Here is an 18,009-nt window from a genome sequence, read left to right on the forward strand (position 1 = left end):
TTGGGTTTCCTTTTAACCCAATGGGAGAATTACCCCCTTTCAATAGGGATATTTAACTCATGGCCATTTGTGTGAATGAAATGGAAACATGTAGCCCCTTGTCAATTTTATTGTCCGCTTGCCTGTCTACGTGTTTTCTTTCCTTATTGTGCAGCCACTTGCTAAGTGCGTGGAATGCTTTCCGTTTTGATCGCACTGTGCAACCTTTCTGACCATTCATCTCTATTTCCCTAGTGTTTAAACTTGAGATCAATTCAATGATGACAGGTTGTTGTTATGTCCTTTTAGTATTAAAATTGCTTGCATTTACCCCTGCTCGCCGTACCGTTTCCTGATCTCTGATACCCCGATTTGCAATTATAAATCTGGAGTACTATTACTGTTGAATAATTTTCGTGACATTACATATCAGGTTTAGAAGAATTTTTTTAATGTTTATTTATTTATTTTGAGAGAGAGAGAGCACAAGGGAGGGAGGGACAGAGGGTGGGGGGAGAGAGAATCCCAAGCAGGCTCTGGCTGTCAGCACAAAGCCTGACGTGGAGCTCGATCCCACAAACCATGAGATCATGACCTGAGCCAAAATCAAGAGTCAGCTCTTGATTAACCACCTGAGCCACCCAGACTCCCCACATTGTCAGTCGTTTTGATCCTGCTTCTTATGAACATCAAACCAGAACTCCATTCTGATTTTGTGCTTTCAGTTTCTTGCATCATTTTCTCAGTGGTTTCTTCACTTATCCTAGCGGGCTTGTAATCTCAGTCCATATTTTAGTCTGTTCGTTTCTTGTTTACTTTTCACTTAAAAGATGGAGTTGATACATTCTTGCATTTTAGTGAGAGCCCAAATTAGATCCATTATGAAAATTTCTTTCGTGTTTTATAGCAGCTTCTTTCAAGCGCTTGCTATTTCTTTGAGTCAGGTAGGTCAAAGGGGGAAAAGGTGAATGAAAGAAGGCTTTAGGTGTCTGATGTGAGCAACTGGGTGAATGACGACACCATGTGAACATTCCACGCTGGATATGTTACGGTTGAGATGTTGCTTAGATAATCTTCTGGTGATATATGAAGTATGAAACTCACAAGAGAGCTTGAGGGTGGAGAAGTGAACGTAGTGATTACCTATATACGGGTCCGACTGAAAACTTTAGGACCCTTGAGTTTCCAAGAGCAAAGACCCAGTCCTGAGAAACGCCAACACTGACATTTCGGGGAGAGGAGGAAGAGTGTGCCAAGAAGCAGAGAAGGGGTCGATTATGTAGGGGGAAAAATAGGATATCACATGTGACAGCATCCAGGACGGGAAAGGGGTGGAAGCCACTCTTACTGGTTTAGTTGTGGCGTTAAATGAGCCATGTAGGGAATCTGGATCTTCCGGAGTAGGTTCAATTCACCCAGCCAAATATAAAACGCCCTCTAACTGGAGGGGATAGAGTGAACGGCCATCCAGTGAACACTGGAATATGAGGGGAAAATGAACCTGTCTCCTCTCTAGCATCCCTCGTTCACCCTGTGAGGAGAGGCAGCCTGATGGCATTAGACGAGACGGTGGGACAGCCATGCTACGTGTTTGGGAGACTTGGCGGTGTGTGGAAACGTCTGGTTCTGGAGCACCACATTGCTCACCCATTCCAGCTCATTTAAGTAGACCAGGAAGTTATTGAAAACTCAGAGACTCAGGTTTGGAGTCTCTGCGGTCAGGAAAACCCCCCAAATTATATTCCCCAGGACTCCTCACAGAGACGGTCCCATGATGGCCGGACACGCCTCGCCCCTGTTCCCCGGTTCGCACCAAAAACAGAGACCGGCGACACCGCTGTGAAGTTCTCTGACATTCCAGATTCTGAAAGCTTGATATTTCTCTTCCCGGCCCCCTCTCCCTTTCCAATAAAACGGATTCTGGGCTGCATCCTTGCTTGTCTCGTGTTTGTCATTGAAATCTCTGGAGGTGGGTCGGGTTCACTTCCTTGAGCCCTAATTGCGGGGGAGGCCAGTTTCTGTCTCGCACAGATAGGTCCCACCATGTGGCACATTCCCCAAAGTATAGGAAAAGGATTCAAACAATGCCACAAAGGCACAAATGAGACCAACCGCAGAAGCCGAGCGGATCCCAGTCGTGTCGTCTTAAAAGCCTCAGAAATGAGGAAACAGAAAATAAGTCCTGACACAGCGTTGCAGTCATTCTGTGTTGTCTTCCCTCATGGCATTTCGAACACCCGCCGTCTTAAAAAGAAACGAAGAAGCAAGAAAAAAAAAAATCTGATTTCTTAAAGTTCATTTTGAAACATGAGAATAACTAGTAAGTAGGCAAGCTTCTTACGTTTTCTAACTTGCTCTCCCTGTCTTTTATTCTCTCTATTTAATTCTTTCAGACGTCACTGTCTGGAATAGACTATGAGGCCGTGGTTGGAATGGTTTGATTTTCCGGGGAGCTGTCCTGTGAAGCAGGGAGGGTATTGGCTTTGAGCTGGGGCAGGGGGTGGGGGGAGGTGAATGCCGGGCTCCACACTGTGTGATGTTTCCAAGCTCCATGATATGCAAATATAGGTTATGCTGTATGAGGGCTGTATGTTCCACAGAAGGGTGAGTGGCGAGCAAAGCCACGGCTTCCAGAATGGGTAAGCATTTCTTGAACTATAAATAGGTGCTGCGTAAAGGAGCTTTGTGATGAAGGAAAATTGGAAAGTGCTGCCTTAAAGTAAAACAAGGCTATTACAGTACCAGCGACCGTATCTTCTTGAAAACAAAATTTTTTTTACATTTATTTATTTTTGATAGAGAGAGACAGAGTGCGAGTGGGGGAGGGGCAGAGAGAGAGGGAGACACAGAATCCGAAGCAGGCTCCGGGCTCTGAGCTGTCAGCACAGAGCCTGACGCGGGGCTCCAACGCACAGACCGCGAGATCATGACCTGAGCTGAAGTCGGATGCTTAACCGACTGAGCCACCCAGGCGCCCCAACCATGGACCATATTTTCTTGTGCTGCACTTTTTTTAACTGGAGGAAACAGCTCCTCCTTTCTTTCTTTCTTTCTTTCTTTCTTTCTTTCTTTCTTTCTTTCTTCTTTCTTTCTTTCTTTCTTTTTAAGTTTATCTATCTATTTTGAGAGAGAGAGAGAGACCGAGCAAGCAAGAGAGGGGCAGAGAGAGAGGGAGAGAGAGAATTCCAATCAGACTCCGCACTGTCAGTGGTCAGAGCCCAATGTGGGTCTCGAGCTCACAAACCGTGAGTTCGTGACCTGAGCTAAAATCAAAAGTCAGATGCTTAACCGACTGAGCCACGCAGGTACCCCTTTATGCTATACCTTTTCCCCCCCATAATGTGGTCGTTCCATAACTGGAGGCCTATACCTCTCTCTCCCCTTCTCCATTTTGCCCATCCCCCCACTCCCCCTCCCTTCTGGAAATCACCAGTTTGTTTTTCTGTATATCGGTCTGACTTTGCTTGGGTTTGTTTATACATTTGTTTTGTCTTTAATCTCCGCACATGAGTGAAATCATATGGTATCTTTGCCTTTTTCAGTCTGATTTATTTTACTCAGCATAATACCCGCTAGGTCCATGCATGTTGTTGCAAATGGCAAGATTTCATCCCTTTCTATGGCTACGTAGTAGACCATTATTTATAGACAGATGGCAGCTATGTTGGTGATAAGCACAGCATAACATATAGAAAGGTTGAATCATTATGTCGGACACCGGAAACTAATATGTGTATTAACTATACTCAAAGAATAGGGGTGCCTGGGTGGCTCAGTCCTTTAAGTGTCTGACTTGGGCTCAAGTCACGATCTCCCGGTTCGTGAATTTGAGCCCCGGGTCGGGCTCTGTGCTGACAGCTTGAAGCCCGGATTCTGTGTCTCCCCCTCTCTCTGGGCTCGGGCTCTGTCTCTCTCTCTCTCTCAAAAATAAATAAGCATTAAACAATTTTTAATTAATGTAACTTTTCTGTCATGAAAAAGCAATCCACTTTTATTGGGATTGCATAATTGGGATTTACGTAAATAGAAGGCTGATCCAAAGCATCCACAACCTTACCATTTGCGGACCACTGGTAATGCTTGGATGCATTTTCTTCCAGAACTTTAAAAAATGCACATATATATTTATAATTGCCAAAGTATGGGATTATGCCTTTATTTATTTTGTGCCCTGATTTTTTTTCACTGAATAATACATGATAACAGACTTTCGTTTCCAAACCACACACCTACAGGGTTATTTTTAATGTAATGTGGGTGTATTGTAATTTATGTAATCAGCTTCTTAGTGTTGGACATTTAAGTTTGTCTACAGTATCACTATGGAAGCCTTACGTTATTAAAAATAATGCTGTGATGAATATTCCTCTGTCTACCTCTTTATAGTCTCCCTTAATACATCTTAGGGAAGTTAATTGAACTCTCTCATGCTTCAGGTTTCTCATCTGGAAGATGGGACTTTCAATAGCATCTGTCTCATGGGGATGTTATAAGGATTATCATAAATCTTCTATGTTACATTTAGATCATCGCCTGTGATCTATCACCCAGGTGTTGGCAATTATGGCTGTACTGCCCTTCTCTATAACCTGTAATCTGACCCAGCTGTACTCATTATTGCCTGTATTCCTCTGGTTTTTCAGATGCTGGTCAGGGCTCCCCCAGCAGTCATCTTCCATGATAAACATGGAAGTCCAAGTGGTAAGACCAAGTACATCCAAGGTCTCCAGGAGCCTTAGGAGGAGGATCTGGGGGTTGTAATTGTCTTGGAGTGTACCTTGCACCCCCACGTGAGTCAGCAAGGGCTGAGCCAACAGGAGAACACCCCAGTTAGTCTTTGACCCAACAACCTACAGGTTTCTGAACAGGATACCCTGCTAAGGGTGAGCATTGGTGGGTGCCCTGCCTGCTTTAGCCTTTCCATCTTTATAAAAGAAGGAAGATGGTAGGTTTGTAAAATACTTACCTCCATTGGTGCACATCGCTTTTTATTACCACAATTGAAAAACAGTTGGGGTATGGGGTATGGGGACTGTTTTACCCTTAAATCCCAGAACTTTCCTGTGTTTGGTCTGGAACCTTTTCCTGTGAACTATCAGAGTGGTGTCTGGGAGGTCACAGCAATTCTGATTCTGGCTAGATTTGCTCTGTTGGAAACAAGTTGGAGGCGAGGGCCCAGGGTGGCTCTAGAAGCTGCTGTTGAGGGTGGGAAAGACTCTTATCCACAGTCCTGGGTAGACTTGTCAGAAGTTTGGTGCTTTGATGGCTCCTCCGGTGTCCCAGAGGTGTCTGATGACCCTCTTCCCACCCCCGAGGGGCGTTAGTTTTCCTTGGGCCCTCAGATTCTTTCTGTAGATTTAGTTTCACCATATGGAGATATTTGGATGGCTCTTTGAGTCTTTGAAAGACTTGGCTCTAAACCACTTCCATACCAGTCTGTTCTGTCTGGACCTGACTTTTCAAGCTACTGTCCACCAACCCCAAACGGCTCATGGTAAGTCTCTCCTGTGGGAACAAAGGACCTTCCTCCTTCCTGCCCATGTGTGGGGGTCATCCTGGCCCTGCTCCTTGTAGCCAGGAACTCTGTTCTGTGCATGTACACTTAGCAGTAGAAACAGAACAGTCTTAGCCAATGGCTCAAGTCACCTTGGATGCTCCTTCTCATTCCGCTTCTGTGTGTATGGTGGCTTTGTGCCTTTCTCCCACTGTAGACTGGGTCAGATGCCCACACCTGAGCCAATAATTGTTGGCTGGGGGGCCAACAGTAACAAACATGGCAGGATTCTGGGGAATGATGTATGATGGGGACTGGCGAATGGGATTAGAGGGGGAGTTCCATGAAGAACTGTTCCTTGGAAGATCATCCCTTATTGACCACCATAGTGGGGATAATTTGGTAGGCAGACGAACAGATTTTGGGTATCAGTCAGCAGCTTTTGCTGCAGTAACAACCAACATAATTCTCAACAGAATAAAACCGAACACTTATCTCCTTCGGACATTAAATGATGGCTGTGAGTTGGCTGTGATTCTAGCGCGCTCTCCCGGAATCTAGACATCTTCTTATTCCAAGGCTCAGGCTAAAGAGCAGCCTTTCTGTTTCACACTGTTCTCATGGAAGGAGGCAAGGACGCAGGAGGCCAAAGTGAACAGAGCAGGCACAGTTAACATTTCTGCTCACGAGGGGCAGCCATCATATTTGTCCACATTCTACTGATTGACGGCAGCCAGGTGGCCAGCCCGTCAGTGGGGTAGCTTGGGACACACTCATAGTCAAGGGGCAAAGGCTGTGGGTGAAAGATCCTCATCGCTCATTGTGGGGGAAGGGCAGGTGCTGAGGGTGAACGGGAGTGAGGGCAGGACAACACGTGCAGACTCCTCTTTTAAGGAACTTGGCATTTAAGGAAATGGATGTGTAGTACATTGTGAGGGTGAGTGGTGGGCCAAGTTTTTTTGTTTTTTTTTTTAATGGAGGAGATTTTTCTACATAGAGGCAAAAGGGAAAGCATAGGGAGAATATGATATAATAATTTAATACTTTTAGCCTACATTCTCTGAAAGGCTACTGCGTGTGGTCACTTTATGTTTGTCATCTTATTAGTCTTCAACAGCTTTCATGAAGCAGGTGCTATTACCTTTGTTTTACCAGTGAGGACAGTGAGGCCGATGTTATATAACTTGCTTAGACACAAAGCAAGCAGAATTGGTATTTCAGCCTATTAGATGGACTGTAAAATCTTGCTTTTTTTTTTTAATGTTAATTTATTTTTGAGAGAGGGAGAGAGAGAACATGAGCAGGGGAGGGGCAGAGAGAGAGGGAGACATAGAATCCAAAGCAGGCTCCAGGCTCAGAGCTATCAGCACAGAGCCCGATGCAGGACTCAAACCCACGAACGGTGAGATCACGACTTGAGCTGAAGTTGGACGCTCAACCAACTGAGCTACCCAGGTGCCCCTCTTGGCTTGTTTTTTATTTGCTAAGTGAAGACGATAGAAACGTGTCCTTCTCCCCACCTCTGCCCCCATCCAGGAAATCCGATATGCATGTAGGTAGTACTTTGCATGTCTTGGAGCAGATGGCAAATGTTTGAGGTCATCGAGAGGCACAGGGTGAGATCATCCTGCTCACATGGACATTTTGCCCTCTTAACTGATTCCAGGTGTGCTATAAGCAGTGGGCAGCTTCACAGCGAATGCACGAGTCTTGGGTAAGGCTTTCTGCCTCTCTGCTAGATGTGGCCGAGTCAGCCAGAACTCTTGGCAATTGGATCCAGATGTTGCCTTTAACTGGAAAAGGAAGAGTCTACCTCAGCCTCCCTCTGGGTCCAACAGAAGAAGTTTTAGATTTAGTGTACTTCTTGGTGGATTTGCTTGACACATTGCTTTTTATTTAAGGCCAAATGTTCTGAAAACAGAGCCTGCATTGTATTTGCCAAACATGCATAAGAACACAAACAAAACTCATGTTTGCAAGCCCCAAATAAGTACTTCTTATGCCTTAAGTGCCATTTGGAAACCATCCAGTGCCACAGCATGTAAGCTTTGTGAACAATTCTCCATAATTGTTTATGCAAAGGGTGTATATTCACAATTGCATGAATGTCCTTAATTGCCTTTGATTACATGGCACACTGTGTTCTACCCTCTTGAAATGAGCGTCCTTTATACACCAATGGCTTCCTCGTTTTGATATAGGTTCCTGTGGAGTGGGATTTTGTACAATGGAATTTTCTAATTGGAGCTGGGGCAAAAGAAGAGGGAGGAGAAATGGAAGGGGACACCAAATTCTGAACAAATAAAAGAAAAACTCTAGTGTAAATTGTTAACCCCACCGCTCTTCTCCCAAACAGCTCTGAAGGTGGGATAGAATTGGCACCTTGGGCAAGTTCCCTCTGGGTGGTGGAGTTATATGGCTTTCAACAGCACTGGGTGCTTCTTGGAGTCTTGTTGAGTAAATGTGAAGGGCCAACTGTGGGCAAGACAGAAGGTCATGTTGGGGAAGCGCATTTCATAATCTCCATTCATCTCCACGGTCGCTAATATTCATCCTCACCATCCATGGTGGGGATGAGGTGAACCAGACTTACGAGGAACCCTTGTCATCGGATATGGTGGTTGTCCATATGAGACTGTTTGGATGGGGGCTGGAGAGAATCTCCAGGATCACACAAGTGTTACCCCACGCTAGATGACAAGAGCAATGGGTTGGCTGCTGGCAATTTGTGGTCCTTATCAGAAGGCAGTGGAAAAGACAACAACTTAGCATCTTTACTCAAAGCTCAATGCTGGTGTTACAAGGCTGAGCTGATCCAGGCCCAAGATGTGGCTTGCAAATTCTCCATTTTACCCTCTCTATGGCAGCAGGGTTGTCTTCCTCCTCCTTTCCCCAGGGCTTAATATCATCTCTTAGACAGGGAAAGTTGCTCTATAAGAACACAACTCTACTTTCATGATCTGTGCTCTGGCCATGCTTTTTTGGTTAGTATTTGAGTGTTTGTGGCTTTGGTTTGGGTTCTGCATTGGATAAATCCAATCCAGCAATTTGGATTTGGAGGATGAAGCGGTTCAGTGGGTGGGAGTGGAGAGCAGAGATATATGTCATGGTAATAAAATACCATTTATTGAGCGGTGCACACAAGGAGCCAAACACAGCATTAGGGGCTTCTGAAACACTTTCTCCTCCAATGGATGTGCAAGACACATCTTACGGCATTGTAACCAATGGACAGACTATGGGTCTGAAAGTATCCATAATTTTGCAGATCTTGGAATGCAAGTGTATATACTTGACTCTAGAAGATGTGATTTTTCTAATAGTAGCCCGACTCACTTTGGAATTCATGGGGTCGATCCCCTGGTCCCATTTCCCCCTGGGTTCCTTCTTTTCCCTGGTCTCCAGTACTCTGTGACAAGTCCTAGTGTGTTTCTCTAGCATAACAAAAACTTGTCTGACAGCAATCATGTATACCGCTGCATTAACTGCTATTGTTTCTACTTCAGAATGCATTTCAGAAATGGGATTTTGGAGGCTAGTTCCATAGAGTTATTCCCAAAGGACCTTAAAGGAGTCTGAAGGTGCTAGAATAAGGTTTTCCAGCAGTGCTGCTTACAGACTTTTGCTAGACAAAAATGAGGCCAAAGAAGGCAACACTCTCCAAAGGGACTGTGATGTCCCCCCATATCCCTTACATCGGGCTGCTGCACCCATTCTCTCAGCTTCTGTGAATGCTGGCTGCTAATGTTTCACAGCTGGAAAATTGTCTGGGGCTGCAGGAAGCTATCTGGCTGGAAGAGCTACGGAATGGCTAGTACCATTATGGCCAGCTACGGAATAGCAAGTATAACCTCCTTTGCTTTAAGAAGGGAGACCTCTAGGGTATGGATTTTGCTCGATAGCCCCTCTGTAGATCAGGACGAGGCCAGACTATACCTGAGACCACAACCTTGCTCAGTCTTCTCCCCTTGCCTTATCCTGCTATTTTCCTTCCTTCACAGATTTCTCCTGAGAGTGCTTTTTCCATGTGTACTTGAATCCTTGTGTACTTGAATCCTTGTCTCAGGCTGTGCTTCTAGGGACATTGACCTAAGATAGTCTGCTTACCTATTTGGTTCACCCTGAGCATAGACTCTTGAATGCAATAGCTGAGCAATGTCTACATTGTTCTAATAGCCATTCCTAATATGATCCGAAGGAATCATTTAATGGATTGTAGGAGACATTAAAAAGGCCATTTGAGAATAACTGAAACCACTTATAGAATAACAGCCATCTAGACTTTTTGAAAAAGTGAATTCACACATAAGTATTTGCAACAGCTATAGAAACTGTTAATGGAGCTCATAAACTAATTTGTAGATAATTACACGTATGCTATAATATGTATATACATTATACATATACGTATGAAACATACATATACTAATTTTGAATTCCCTTTTCTCTCAAGCTTTAGTTAGAATCTTTGATCAGGTAGATTTTTCCAAGAGCATATTCTCTCCCCTTTTTAGAGTTATTTATTTATTTATGTTTTTAGTAATCTCCACACCCACCGTGGGGCTCAAACTCACGACCCTGAGATCAAGAGTCGCGTGCTCCTCCGACTGAGCCGGCCAGGCGCTTTGGGCATATTCTCTCTTGTCATCCAGTCTGGACATCCTTTTCTTCCTTTGTCCGCGTTCTGCTGAGTGTCAATCACTCCTCTTGGCCTACCCCATTTTTGCCTTTTGCAGGAAGGCAAGGGAAGCAGAATTTTCCTATCAGAATGCTGAGTCTTATTCTCTCCTTATATCTTGGTTTGAAGTTTATTTTCAATATTGTCCAATGATTGGAAAACTGCTGAATCCTGATGGTTGGGGACAGTTTCTCTGCGATGGGGGCCTTTGCTATCTGTCCAGAACCAGCAGCCCTGTGTTGCAGCTTTGCAGCTGTGTTCTGCATTACAAGGGCTTTCTCTTTCCCCTGAAAGGATCCTGATTGGAGTCTGAGCTGAAATTGGGGCATCACAACAAATCCCATAGAAATTGTTGCAGACTAGGGGTCCGAGTGTTGAGCTACTTCATGTCCGATGTATTTAGAGTAAATGATGTAGGCTGGTGTACGTTTTTTGAAGTTGGCAGGTTTCTGAGAACGTCGCCCTTTCGTGTTTGGAGGCAGGGTTTCTTCTGGATGTGTCCTTCTGAGTCTCAAAATCCTTGAAGGAGGAGGAGGAGGAGGAGGACAGGAAATTAGTATCGATTCTATTTGCTTTCCTGACCTAGGAAAAGAAGTCTGCTTCATTGTCATAGGTCTACATGTTCTTTTGAACTTCTAAGCATTATCTATACAAAAATGGCAAAAAAAAAAAAAAAAAAAAAAAAAAAGAACGAAAGAAAGGGCAAACGTTGCATTTCCTAGTGCGAGTGACTGGTAGTGGTTACCAGGGATACTGTACTGAGGAGATATTGAAATGAGGCTTCATCTAGGCTCATGGTGCAAAGGGAGTTTGATTAGCACCATCAGCCTTGGATTATCAGTGATGGGGGTGGCCCAAGGTTTGCCCTCCGACCTCCACACCATCCCGCTGGCAATTTTACACTTCCTGCTTTGTTTTTGAGGTACCTTTTAGAAACATTAGCTCTCTCTCCCGCTAGATTTTCTACTTACTGTGGAAGAGGACTGTACACTTCTCTGTAGCCACCGGGTTGGCTTCTGGCACATAGGAGGTTTGAATTGTAACAAACCATTAACGATCTGTACTAGGTAAACGATATCTGTCGACTCCTCGTGCTTCACTGTTCTCCGGACAGGTGAGAATTACTCTTGGAGCTTCTCTTGCCTGGGTAACCCGTAACTGGCAGAAAGTTGCAATTCAAAGAATCACAGGCACGAAACATGGTTTCACAATTAAAACTGAAAAAAAAAAAAAAAAAAGGTAAGCGTCCAGTTGACCCGGAAACATTAAACACATACTCATTCGCCAGTGGGGCTTTAACCAATTCTTTTTTTCCACTCCAAACAACGATGTGCCAAAGGAAACCACGAACTGAAATGGACTTACAACTCAAAACTGGATCCTTTCATGGAAAACTCATTATGGATTACATCTTTATTGAACACATGTCCACAAACACGCAAAACTTACCAGATGAGGGAACATAGTTCCCCATTAAATGTAAACCCTAGAAGACTTTGCATCATTGCCTCAGAGCAAGGACAAGAGAAGGTATTCAAAGTCCAAACTTCTGAAAGACACAACAGGGGTCACCATTTGAATGAATACTTTTCTTGTTTACTTTTTTACATTCCTGAAACTTATGATATAACCTATGGGTGACTGTTTTCTGGGGAGTGAATAAGTGGGTTAGATTATTATCGCCAAGTCTTGGACATTAGCACTTGGTTTTAATGACTTGTGTGACAGCCATAAGCATTCGATCACCTGTTGGAAAATACAGAAAATATCTAAGGATACTTTTCAAATTCGTGCAACAGGTCAAGAGGCGCAAGACATCGGAAAGATGAGTCTTTAGAATGACACTCTCCAGTGAAGGAACTAACACGACAGTTTTGATATGGGGCGAAAGATACACTTGTTAAGTGCCTACTAGTTGGCAAGGCTTGTGCCGGATACTGCCTGCCTTACAACGATGCAGATACCTACCTGCAAGGTAACTGGAGAGAGCACGAGTCTTTCACTGACATAATTTTCGATTCTTATCAGGCACTGTAATGGACAAATCGTAGGAGCCTGGGGAAGTTGCCCATCTTTTCTGAACCCCAGCCTCATCATCTAATGATGCTGACTTTGAATGTTATTGTATGAACTAGGTGAGATGACGCAGATCTAAAGACAGTCGGCGAGAAAGAGAAACTACTTGAATGAGCCTTGAATGGGAGCTGCTCACTGTTGGGAGATAAAGGACTGTAAGGGGTGGGCTGGCTCCCCTTCTTGATTAGGTAGGATGTGTTAGAGTCCTCCAGAGAAACCAGTGCAACCATATACATAAAATAATAATACATATACATATATTTCTGCCAGTGTATACATACATGCATGCATACATGTATGCACTCGTACATATACGTGCGTGTGTGCGTGTAGGGAGCTGGTTCACATGAGCGTGGGGCTAGCCAAGTCTGACATCTGTAAGGCAGGCCAGCAAGCAAGAAACCCAGACAGAATTTCTATAGTGACCTTGAGGCAGAATTCCCTTTTCTTATGGCACCCTCAGTCTTTGCTCTTAAGGCTTCAACTGATCTGATGAAGTCCACCCATATTATGGAGGGTAAACTGCTTCCGGAAACTCTGTTGATGTAAATGTTAACCTCTCTGCAAAATTGATTTTAAAAATACCTTCTTGGCAACATCGAGACCTGTGTTTAACAAAACGGGTGGCATGGCTTAGCCTCGTTGACACATAAAACCAGCCATCACAGGGGATGAGAGAGATGAGCTGATCTTAAATTAGAATTTGCAGACTTTACAATGGAAGCTAGTTAAGTAATAAAAATTACCATCTCAATAATAACAATAGTGGCGGTAGTGAACACTGACTGAATTGTATGGACCAGGACCCAGTGCCATATGCCTTATTTACGTGGATTGTTCAGTCGTGTGGGCCACGCATTTTTATATCACCTCTCCACGTAACTAGGGAATAGCACTCTGACAATCCTCTGTATATGTATTCAATAGAATATTATTCAGCCATAAAAAGAATAAAGCACTGATATGTTCTACACTGTGGATGAATTTTAAAAACATGCTAAGTGAAAAAAGCCAGGAGCAAAAGATCACAAATTATATGATTCTATTTACATAACGTACGTAGAACGGGTAAATCCGTGGAGACATGAATGGACTGGTGGTTTCCAGGAGCCTGCCAAGGAGGGAAGGGGAATGAATGACTGCTTCATGATGTGGGATTTTCTTTCGAGGTGACAGAAATGTTTTGGACCTTGAGAAAGGAGGTGGTTGTACAGTATCGCGTCATGGAATTTTACACTTTAAATTTATTAATTTTAATTACAAAAAATTAAAAAGTACTCTTGTGACAGGAGAAGAAAGAAACTTACAGAGAACACAGATGACACATTCCAAATGTTAGGGGTGTCAACAGTGTTTGGACTCTCCAGTAACTGGGAGATTTCCTTTTCCAATTCTTCTCCTCACCCTCAGGTTCTGATGCTCAACCTCTTCCCCCGCTGGTATGAATGGCGTGTCCCAGGGGACTCCTATGTTCGGGGGACTATTTTCTGTCTGCCATGGCTGTGCTCTGTCTCCTCTTGGACCCATACAGCCATCTTTTACCCCACTTGTGGCACTTTTCCCCAGTCCCTGGGACCTTAAATACAGGAGGGGACCCCACAATCGTCTCCGGTGAACTGTTATTTTGATTGTCTCCCTCCTCTGGCCAGTCAACTCTTGACCAAGACTCACACCGGTGAGATCTGTGGCCCAGGAGGGCGTGCCAGGAGAGGGGAATCTGAATTTTGTAGCCAGCATCTGTTATCTTTTTTTTTCTTCTTATGGTTTGCTCTTCGTCTCTCAAAGCCACTTCTGGTCTCTATTACTCTCTCCCATCTTTCGCTTTTCTTCTTCTAACTCATGCCTTCTTCTTGAAGATGTTGTTGTATTACAACCTGGTGAGGCCAGGAAGCTTAGCTGGACGTTCCCAGTAAGGGTGGTTGAGATGGTGTGTGGAGAATGAGAAGGTTGCCATTCAGATTTAGGGGATGACATGAAATGAGCAGTCGAGGTAGAGTGGACCAAAAGAACGTTGAAAGTAAGCCAAGGAACTGTGTCCGTGGTGTTGACTGGATCATCCGTATGGATGTTGGAGTGACCAAGAACAATGACAAGAATCGAGGAGAAAAAAGTCAGGAGGTGGCCACAGGAAGTAGGAATGGCAGGTGGCAAGAAGAGAGAAGAAAAGTCTACAAATAGCAATGAGTTGCTGGAAGGACACCTATCTACCTTATTCTCCCTGATAGAGAGAGACTTGGGGGCTGGGAGACAAACGCAGCCACCTCCTAAGAGGGCTGTAGGAGAAACATGTCCTTGGGTTCAGCCACGTTTCAGTTAGTGCATGGAGCTACAAGAAACTTCACTTGAAAGCTTTCCAATTACATTAAAAGTTCCCTCCACTTTGGCATTTGACACAAAAAATTGAAATGGAATAGTGAACCCATTTTAATGGAGAACAGCAACAATTTTCCCTTAACAGGAAATGTTGATTGAGACATGGACATCCGGGCTCGAGTGCCAATTTGCTTACTGGACAAATTGCCTGGGGCTCTTTCTATCCACGGCGATCAACCTAAATTAGGGGATTTTCCTAGGGGAGTGTTCGAAAGAGAATTACTCCTCTATGAGTTTGAAGGCGCTTACATACCTATTCAGTTGTTCAGGTTTTCACAGCTGTAAGAATGTGACTTTCCCATCCAAAGAGTATCGTTTTATTTCCTGAAGAAATATCAGAATTGAGTAACTTTTACGATATTTTGTTTGGGGGCAACCAGTCTTTTTATTTTGTTCTGCCCTTTTTGGATTGAAGTTGAGCTGACACACAACGTTACATTCGTTTCAGGCGTGCGATATAGTGATTCAACAACTCTGTGTCTCATGCTACGCTCACCGCAAACGTAGCTACCATCTGTCACCATACAAGGCTATTACAGCACCATTGACTATATTCCTCATGCTTTTATCCCCATGACTTATTTATTCCACAACCGAAAGCCTGAAAACACCTCCCCCTTCTCCTTCACCCATTTTGCCCATTCTCCCATCCCCTTCCACTCTGGCAACCATCAGTTTGTTCTCTGTGTTTACAGGTCTGTTTCTGCTTTGTTTGTTTGTTTTGTGGTTTAGATCCCGCATATGAGTGAAATCATGCAATATTTGCCTTTTTCCATCTGGTTTATTTAACTTAGCCTAATACCCTCTAGGTGCATCCGTGCTGTCAGAAATCAGCTGGGCTTTTTAAAGGATCGGGTTTAGGTATATTCTTTTCTTTTCAGCATGGCACTTAGGTCCTAGGAAAATGTTGCAAGTTTAGAGAAACCCTGTTGTGAATTGTAAGAACATGACTCAACATCCTGTGGGGAAACAGCCACCGGCTGGACACCTGTTTGTATGACTTGATGGGTTTGTGGCTTGTTGTGCTGGGCCGTGTTCAAGAGCAGAACTGGCGGGCAGTCCTGTGACAGTAGGCTGTGGTTTTTCCATCCGTTCAGCAAAATAGCAGAAGAGGGGGTTGTGATCAGCGGGTCCTAGAGACTAAGTGAGATCATTAGCCCGGAAGTCATGTGGCCCCATGATAACAGTGAAACTTTCTTATTTAGACAATTATGGGCATTTCTGCAGACAGTATTTTCTTAAGGAAGAAGTTCCTTCAACAGAAGTTACTTACCAAAGGCCACTCAGAACAAAGCCTTGCTTCTGGTGTTCCCATCCCTCCCCACTCCATTCTAAAGGCCAAAGGGGAGTTGGATGTGGAGCTGAAACCTGATGGAGGTTTTCAACATGGTGCCACGGGAAACCCTACCATCCCTTTCATTTGAAGGAAACCTCAGAGAGTTGGCCGAGTAATGACCTCACTGCTTTATAACAGGAGACGCACGTACCCACGAAGCAGAAAGAAAATATTTAAGATGGTGCCCCCTTTTGGTGTGAAGGCACGTCATGAACAGGAATGAAATGAGATTTGCCCATCATAAAAAAGCTTTTGGTATGGACGACCTATTTAACCGGCATCATCCTGTCCAGGCCAGGGTTCCCAGCATTGTAAACTCCCAACAGAAGGCAGAAGTTTCCAGAAAACTGACTTGTACCAAAGGTATAGTTTATGGGAGAGTCAGTCAGGACATGTTTTTTCTTTTGTAGGCATCATCTCTACCTAAAAAATGAAGTGGCAAGGGTCTCAGGTTTGGGTGAACCTATTTTAAGAAATAATTTAGAGTCATTGAGGTGCCTGGGTGGCTCAGTCGGTTGAGCATCCGACTCTTGATTTGGGGTCAGGTCATGATCTCACGGTCATAAGATTGATCCCTGTATCGGGCTCCACACTGAACGTGAAGCTTTCCTTGGGATTCTCTTTCCCTCTCTTTCTGCCCTTCCTCCACTCGTGCTCTCTCCCTCTCTCTCTCAAAAAATTAAGAAATAATTTAGCATCATAGAACATTAGAACGACTTGAAAACAACCTTAGTAAAGGCTTAGTAATGGATAGGAAAATGAGGTTCCAGTTTGTTAATGGTAGAACTGGAAAGAGATTTTGATCTTTCTCTCCTTTCCTCCCTAGTCACCTCATCTTTCCCCATAGTCCAGAATGTTCTTCCTTCTGGCCTGAATATTTATCATCTTAGCTCAAAGTTGAAGCAAATTTAAACACGATGCTATATTTCTGTTTATAGAAACATAGGAAGAGAAGTATTTTAGAAAGTCCAATTGAAGGAAAATTCAAATGGGAACATAACAGTGATTTTATGTCTATGAATACAGCCTTTTTTAAAGGTAGGAAGAGAGAAGTCATCAATGATGGCATATGAAATGTTCTTAAATTGTGTGTTAACAACTTTCAGGAAAGAAAACAGAAATGTGATCTGTTTACTGGATTTCAATTCCTATATAACTCTAAACTGTTCTGGAAAAATACACTTTCAGAAACCAATGGCAGGACAGACATTTCTCTGCATTTACTACCCAGGCTATCACATGATTATACCTTTTGGAACAAACAGATTGTATTACAAGTGTGGGCGAGTTCTATCTGAATTGCTGAAAATTGTCATAAAGCTTTATTTTAAAAATACTCATTTTACTTCTTCTGAATATATATCATGTTGTGTATTAACCCCTGGCAAAATGCATAGAGAAGACTCATTGTTAATGATTAATAATTATAATGTATTTATACATTGAACTTGTAGTATGTCTTACATATTTTAGAGTATTTTGGGGGAGATTCCAAATTAGTAAAAAAGAGTTAGGTTTTATTGTAAGTGTTCTCATGTTATGATTCCACACTCTTCCTGCATTTGCTACGTTAAGTTAAGAAATAGAGGAAATAAGCCTGTTTTTCTAAGCATCTGGCATACATTGTAATTCAGCCAAAGGAGCAGATAATCGATCTTTTCCAAAAAGAGTTACAGCTATTTCAGAACTGTAAGAAGTAAGGAAGGAAAAAGCCCCAACTTCTTGAATTTTCATCTTATTATCACTAGGCAAGCTAACTTTCATACTTCCATGGTTCTATAAAGTGATTTGTGGTACAAATGTAAACCACGGGTTCTTGGCACCCAGAGAATGATGACAAGATACCTATTTTAAAAATTACCTATTATTTGTCATAATTATTGATCAGTTCTTATGAGGTTATGGGTCAACAGATAGAGAAATGAAGGCTTGGGCATTGGACAAAAATAACCCCTTAGCTTGGGTGACTCTGTAATGGGTCAGGGAGGGACCTTCGCAAAACCAGAACGTTGTGATCCTTTGAGGGATCACAGTAAACCAACAGTAGCGAGCCCTCTACAAGTCAGCTTAAAT

The 18,009-nt window shown here is 43.5% G+C and overlaps 2 long non-coding RNA genes across 4 annotated transcripts in view; one reads left to right on the plus strand and one right to left on the minus strand.

The window, feature by feature from the left end:
• The first annotated feature begins 1,874 nt into the window (after positions 1-1,874).
• Positions 1,875-18,009, plus strand: part of LOC113594121 (uncharacterized) — a 47,881-nt gene continuing 31,746 nt past the window's right edge. The window contains exon 1 of one of the 3 annotated variants that reach the window (XR_008298090.1): positions 1,875-2,299. This is a non-coding gene — a long non-coding RNA (uncharacterized LOC113594121). The remainder of the gene's footprint in view (positions 2,300-18,009) is intronic. The other 2 variants (XR_003414413.2, XR_008298091.1) reach the window with 2 other exon arrangements.
• LOC128315340 (uncharacterized) lies at positions 6,090-16,849 on the minus strand. The gene is made up of 4 exons (XR_008298089.1): positions 14,854-16,849; positions 11,601-11,700; positions 11,123-11,368; positions 6,090-10,670 (listed from the first exon to the last, which is right to left on the minus strand). It is a non-coding gene; the product is annotated as an uncharacterized LOC128315340 (long non-coding RNA).

The sequence above is a fragment of the Acinonyx jubatus genome, chromosome C2 (assembly GCF_027475565.1).
Source record: "Acinonyx jubatus isolate Ajub_Pintada_27869175 chromosome C2, VMU_Ajub_asm_v1.0, whole genome shotgun sequence".
In the NCBI taxonomy this organism is placed as follows: domain Eukaryota; kingdom Metazoa; phylum Chordata; class Mammalia; order Carnivora; family Felidae; genus Acinonyx; species Acinonyx jubatus.